Here is a 7670-nt window from a genome sequence, read left to right as displayed (position 1 = left end):
TAGCGCCTCGACCGGCCTCACCAAGCCGCCCTTTCACGCCACTCGTGGGAAGCTAAGCCACCCACTCCCACACAGCTTTCAAGGAGGAAACAGCTGGCTCTGTCCGGAATGCCCACTGTCTCTATCAACTGCTACCACCTGCACCTTTCCATGCTCCTCCCGTATGAAAATTCAAGCTCCAGAAAACCTTCCCTGATTCCCTGCAATCTGTGTTAAGACCACTCCAGTGTGCTGCGGTTGCTTCTCTGCATTTACCATGCTGTGCTTAACGCGCTACCGGACACATAGTGGATGCTCAATAAATGAACAGGCAACCTCGAGTCATTTCTTTCATTCACTCAGTCAACACTTACACAGAAATAACTCCGAGGAGCCTTCTTTACCCATGGTCAAGCATTATCTAAGAGCTTTTGGTACATTATCTCTTTAATCCTCCCAACAACCGTGTGAGGAGATGCTTTTATTGTCCACATAGTAAAGGTAAGGAAAATGAAACACAGAGTCACACAGTTACAGGGAGCCCAACCAGAGGCAAGTGCGCCTGCATAGCAGGCAGAGCCTCAGATGGCTCTCAAAACACCTGTCTCTGGGCTGAAATGAACTACCCGAGAACCCGGGTTAGCTTTCCCTGAACTGCAGAGGGGGCTGGCAGGTCACTGGCCTGACTTTTTCATTCACTAAATATTTATTGGCATTGCTGCTAGGCACTGATATATAAAGATAAATGTCACAAAAGCTCTCCCTTCAAAGGGTCTTCAGTGGAAACAGACATGTTTAATCATGACAGTACAGTGAGATAAGTGTTTCAATATCTAATGGAGATTGCAGTAGGTTGCCTGGGAGAAGATTAGGTTAACATTGCCTGTTGGATGGGAGTTGGAAACTGGAGATGGGAGATCTAGGAAGGCTTCTGGTGGAGGCGATACTTTCACTTTTTTGAAGAACAAGTGAGAGTTTTTTAGGCAGAAAGACTAGAAGAGAAAGGGAGCAGACCCAGATGCATGGCACTGTGTGGGCCCTCCAGAGAATCATGGATGGCTTGAGCAGCAGAGTTCAGATAGAAGATTTTCAAGGGATGACAAAAGGAAAGGAAGGGTCTTATATACCTGGCAGAGCGCCTCCTGAGAGAATCCTCTACCCTTATTATCGTTGGGATAATGTAAATGAATGAACATGGAACATTGTAAAGCTCAGTAGAAATACAGGATACTGTGACTATTAGCCCCATGGCTTCTGTGTGCTCCCTGAGTTAGAATGTGACAATAATGGAGTCAGAGGCCGGAGTCAGCCCCCAAAGACTTGCCCCTATTTCAGATCCTCAGATGTACTTTCTAACCCAGTGGCTGTCTTGCAGGTGGGGTTTGTTGGTTAACAGACTTGGGAGCCATCATGACTCAAGGATCATAGTTTGAGGTCAGAGCCCCCACGATCAGAAAAGGAGCACAGGGGACTTCCCTGGTGGTTAAGACTCCCAATGCAGGGGGCCGGGGTTCGATCCCTGGTCAGGGAACTAGATCCCACATGCATGCTGCAACTAAGGAGCCCACGTGCCACAACTAAGGAGCCCACGTGCCGCAACTAAGACCAGGTGCAACCAAATAAATAAATATTAAAAAAAGAAAAAGGAGCACAAAATTTTGTTCCTTTTTAAGTTTTCACTTTGAAATAATTACAGACGCACAGGGAGTTGCAAAAGTAGTACTTAGAGACCTGTGCATCTTCACTCAGTTTTCCCCAATGGTAACATCTTACATAGCTATAGTATAATATCAAAATCAGGAAATCGATATTGGTACAGCGCACAAAGGCTTTTTGAAGACATCCTAGAAACTTCTTACAAAACTGAGTGAAGGCTCTACAGACCTTGCATTTTACAAAATCCTCATTGGCTATTTTATTACAAAAGTTACAGCTCATAGTTCAAAAAACCAATTCATACCACTGGACAAATGACAGAAAGCTTACAGAAAAAAATCAAGATGGCTTTTTACACTGGAAAAAAAAGAGTCATTTATAACTTTTAAAATATGCAAATTAAACTTGCAATGAGATAACATGTTTTCTTCTTAGATTTAAAAGTCTGATAATACTGTGTTGATCTGACATTGGGTAACAGGCACTGGAAAATGTTTCTGCAGAAAGTAAATCGGTACAATCTTGTTGGAGGGCAATTTGAAAAGACCCAGCATTTATCCTTCTGGGAATTTATTATAATACATGCATGTGTGCAGAATGACATATTTATAAGGATATTCGTTGCAGTGATGTTAATTGTAGTGAAAAGACAGGAATAGTCTACATTCTATCTATAGGAGACTGACTCAAAAAAGCCACAGAAGGAAGTGTTGTGCAGCCATGAAAGTGGAAGAAGCTCTTTATGTAGTGACATGTAACAAAATTCAAGATACATTGTTAAAGAAAAAAGTGAGGCTCAGAACAGTATGTAATGTTTGCTACCATTTGTGTTTAAAAAGTTGGAGGGATGGGGAGAAATACGCACACATATCTGACCTGGCATGTGCATAAAATATCTCTGGAAAGATACACAAGGGAATGTGAAGAGGGTCGTCGCTGAGGAGGAGAACTCAGGGAGACTAGTTTTAGAACATCTTGTTTTAAAAGTATGAGCTATTTGTTATATTAATTTACCTTGCATCTTTTTAAAATATTTATTTTATTTTTGGCTGCATTGGGTCTTTGTTGCTGCCTGTGGGCTTTCTCTAGTTGCGGCGAGTGGGCACTACTCTTCATTGTGGTGCATGGGCTTCACATTGCGGTGGCTCCTCTTGTTGCAGAGCACGGGCTCCAGGCGTGAGGGCTTCAGTAGTTGTGGCACGAGGGCTCAGTAGTTGTGACTCGCGGATTCTAGAGGGCAAGCTTAGTCGTTGTGGCGCATGGGCTTAGCTGCTCCGCGGCATGTGGGATCTTCCAGGACCAGAGATTGAACCTGTGTCCCCTGCATTGGCAGGCGGATTCTTAACCACTGCGCCACCAGGGAAGCCCCATCTTTTTGTTTTAAAGAAATAATGCCTCCAATCTCCTTTGCTTCCTTCCCTACCAAGAGGTAACCTCTATTCCTGAATTTGGTATTTGTCCTCCTCTTGAATGTTTTTAAACATAGTACATATTACTACATATGTAATACATATTATAACATGTGTGTATGCATCCATATACAATATATCACATTGTTTTGCATGTTAGACTTTTCATTCTACAGTATGCTTTTTTCACTTAAGATCTTGAAAATATTTACCCATGTTGATACATGTAGCTCTTATTCATTCATTTAAAGCACGGTATAGTATTCCAGTGCTTGAATATAGCCCAGCTGATCCATTTCTCTGCTGATGGACATTTAGATTATTTCCCCGTTCTTCAAACAGTGCTTCAAGTCACATTCCTTTTTATGTCTCCTTGCCCACCTGTGGAAAAGTTTCTCTAGGCCAGCAAGCATCAAACATATTTTTGCCACATCCTCTTAGCAGGAAAAATATTTTTGCTGTGCACCCCTAAAATATGAATATGTATTTATTTATGAAATACATATGTGAACCACTATTCCAAATTAGTATGTCCATCATAAGATATACAAAAAGATAACTGTAAAAAGGGCAATTGAAAAAAGAAGGGAATAATATATTACAAATATTTATTTATTTGTAGTACAAAAATCATTAGTGAGGGACTTCCCTGGTGGTCCAGTGGCTAAGCTCCACGCTCCCAATACAGGGGGCCCAGGTTTGATCCCTGGTCAGGGAACTAGATCCCGCACGCCGCAACTAAGACCCAGTGCAGCCAAATAAATAAGTAAATATTTTTTTAAAAAAATCTTTAGTGAAAATAATGTGGCTAAATATGCTTCATTACTTTCCCACTTATTATTTATTTAAAATTTTAATTGTGGCAAAATTTGCCATCTGAACCACTTTTAAATGTACAGTTCAGTAGTGTTAAGGATTCATTATTGGCAAGAGTTTCTCTTGAACTTCAGTGATTTTCTCACCCATTGACCAGCTGACTCTCTTATTGAACCTGAGAGTTTGTACTCACACTTGTGTGTGAGTCATTAGGATTATTTGTAATCTTAATCTTGCTTCTTTGGAGGAATCTTGTTAAGCCTCTTGTTCACTTTTGGGGGCTAGGAAAATCCAAATAGCATAATCTGTAATTCCATTTATCTGGGGATTTGTAAACTGTGGAGAACAGTGAAAAACACGTCTCCAAACCCTGAAAAGAAAACACAGACAACCCCTCCAAATATGAAGCTCCCTTACCCTTTACCCATATAACTCACTTGCTTTACTTCATAACCCAGGATCTCTGACAAGAGCACAGGGAGGGTGCCAGCATCAGTCTGTTTCCTAAAGATTAGTAAAACTTACTTGTTTTTCTTTTGGATAAAAAAATATATTTAAATACTAATGCTTCCTTTTGGCACCTCTGTGATTATCTTGTGTCTGAGGGGTGCACATCTCTCTTTGGAGACCAGGATATACCTAGAAACAGAATTGCTGAGTTGAAGGGCATAAACCTTGTGGATATCACCATATTGCTCTCCCAAGGGCTTGTCCCAGTTTGCATTCCCACCCTTGCCTTCACATTTTTACTAAAACTTGCTTTTAATATACTTTAATTTTTGCCAGTCAAAGGGGTGTGAAAGAGCATCTAATTTAACTTGCATTACTAGTTTAATTTGCATTTAACTACTAGTGAGTCTGAGCACTTTTAATACATTTATCAGCCATTAAAATTTCCTCATCTTTTATCAGCTTGATGCTTTGTGACAATCTAGAGGGGTGGGATAGGGAAGGTGGGAGGGAGGCTCAAGAGGGAGGGGATATAGGGATGTATATAGACACATAGCTGATTTACTTTGGTTTTTTGTTTGTTAATTTTTATTTATTTATTTATGCCTGTGTTGGGTCTTCATTGCTGCGCACAGGCTTTCTCTAGTTGCAGCGGGCGGGGGCTACTCTTCCTTGCGGTGCACGGGCTTCTCACTGCAGTGGCTTCTCTTGTGGACTGCGGGCTCTAGGCGCTCAGGCTTCAGTAGTTTTGGCCCACGAGCTCAGTAGTTGTGGCACATGGGCTTAGTTGCTCCGCGGCATGTGGGGTCTTACCGGACCAGGGATCAAACCCGTGTCCCCCGCATTGGCAGGCGTATTCTTAACCACTGCGCCACCAGGGAAGTCCCAGCTGATTTGCATTGTTGTACAGCAGAAACTAACACAACATTGTAAAGCAGTTACACTCCAATAAAGATACAAAAAAAAGAAAATGAGCAAAAGACATGAAGATATTTTACCAAATAAGATACACAAGTGGCAAATAAGCACATAACAAGGTGTTCAACATCATTAGCCATAAAAGAAATGCAAATAAAAAACACTCTGAGTGAAAAAAGTAAAAAAAAAAATTTCCTCATCTTTGAATTGCCTGTTTATATCCCTTGTGGGTTTTTCTATTGGATCATTTGTTTGTCTTTGCCATGCTAATTTGTAGGAGTCTACTTTTTCTTTTTTCTTAATTTTTTCATTAATTTCATTAATTTTTCTTAATTTCATTAATTTCTCTCCTTTATTATTTCTGACCATCTGTAATCTTTGGGTGTAATCTTCATTACACCATCTGACCATCTGTAATCTTCATTTTCTGACCTCTCAAGGTGAACACTTAGCTGATTCATTTTCAGTCTGTCTTATTTTCTAATATAGCATATACATTTAAGGTCATACATTTCTCTCTGGTTACTTAGCTGAATTTTACAACTTTTAAAAAGGAATCTCGCAGCTTTTGATATATCGTTTTTCATTGTTGCACTTCTAGATATATTACAATTTCCACTGTAATTGTTTTATTCTCCTATCATGAATTATTTAGAAATGTGGTTTTTTAAATTCCAGAATAGTGCATTTTGTTTTATCCTTTAACAAAAAACTTACCTTTTTGTTTTTGATTTCTAACTTCATCATATTGTGGTCATAGGATGTGTTCTGTATGATGTCGATTTTTTGGTATCGGTTGGTACTTTAGTGGCATAGTATGTCAATTTTTATAATGTTCCATGTGTACTTGAACATTTTTTCTAATATTTATATATTAATGTTTGTTAGTTATATCATTGAATCTTTTATATGTTGCTAATGTCGTTTTATTTTTGTTTCATCTATCATCTGTTTTTTGGAGAAAAGTATCTTAAAATGTCCAGTATATTTGTAGATTTTACAGTCTTCCCTTGTATTTCTGGCTTAAATATTTTGATGTTGTTAGAGTCATATAAGTACCAGGTTATTTCGTCCCTGGCAAATTGTTTATCGTCAAGAAATGACACCTGTATTCCTAATAATCCTTTATCTCTTGAAATCTATCCTGTCAGATTTTAATATCACTGTATCAGTTTTCCATTTTGCCCTACACTGAGAGGCAGCAGAGAGCAATGTTAAGAGCATGGACTCTGAAGTCAGGCTGCTGGGGTTCAAATCCCAGCACTGACACCTTCTAGCTGTGTGACCTCAAGCAGGTTTTAACCTCAGTGTTCCCATGTATAAAATGGGTGCAGTTACTACCTATCTCAAAGGATTATTATGAGGATTAAACTAATTACTATTTTTTTAACCTAATTACTATTTTTAAAGCACTTTGAACATCATAGTAAGCACTCCATGTGTATTTGTAAAATTAAATAATTAAACATATATATGTGCAGCCCTTTTCTGTGTCACTATTTTATAGGTATTTGTCTGACCAACACCATATAGCTGCTAGATACTGTAATGCTGCAGTAGATACCTTTATTACATAAGTCATATCCCATATGTCTGAGTGTATCTGTAGAATAACTCCTAGAAATGGGATTGCTGGGTGGAAAGATATGTGCATTTGTAATTTTGCTAGATAGTGCCAAATTGCCTTACATAGGAGTCTGGTGCAACCCCAATGTAAGGCAATTTGGCACTATCTAGCAAAATTGATCTTTGCCAGGCTGTTAAGTGAAAAATGGTATTTCAGTATAGATGTAATTTGCATTTCTCTTATTTTAAGTGAGGTTGAGCATATTTGAATGCTCTTTGTATTTCCTTTTCTGTGAATGTGCCTTTACCCATTTTCAATTCGGTGGTTGATCTTTTCTGGATCTATTTGTTAAAGTTTTTTAGATATTGGGAAATCAGTCCTTGTTCTATGATATAAGCTGATTTTTTTTTCTAAGCACTTCCTCTCAGGAATCAAGAAAAACAATGAGAGAGAACAACTTGAATTATTATCTCAAAATATTTTTGCCGAATGGTAAATGCTCCCTTTTTCTGTTCACAGACTTTGTGCTAAACACGTCTTTAATCTTTAAAGCCTCACTTCCTGGTAGATATTATCTTCACTTTACAAATGAAAAAACTGAAGATCAGAGAGATTCATTTTTTTTTCACTCATTCAACAAATATTCATTAAGAACCTACTAAATTGGGCTTCCCTGGTGGCGCAGTGATTGAGAGTCCGCCTGCCGATGCAGGGGATATGGGTTCGTGCCCCGGTCCGGGAAGATCCCACATGCCGCGGAGCGGCTCGGCCCGTGAGCGATAGCCTCCGCGTCCGGAGTCTGTGCTCTGCAATGGGAGAGGCCACAACAGTGAGAGGCCTGAGTACCGCAAAAAAAAAAAAAAAAAAAAAAAAAC

The sequence above is a fragment of the Neophocaena asiaeorientalis genome, unplaced genomic scaffold (assembly GCF_003031525.2).
Source record: "Neophocaena asiaeorientalis asiaeorientalis breed wild unplaced genomic scaffold, Neophocaena_asiaeorientalis_V1.1 scaffold30, whole genome shotgun sequence".
NCBI lineage: Eukaryota > Metazoa > Chordata > Mammalia > Artiodactyla > Phocoenidae > Neophocaena > Neophocaena asiaeorientalis.
The sequence above is the reverse complement of the archived record's forward strand: the minus strand, read 5'-3'. Positions refer to the sequence as shown.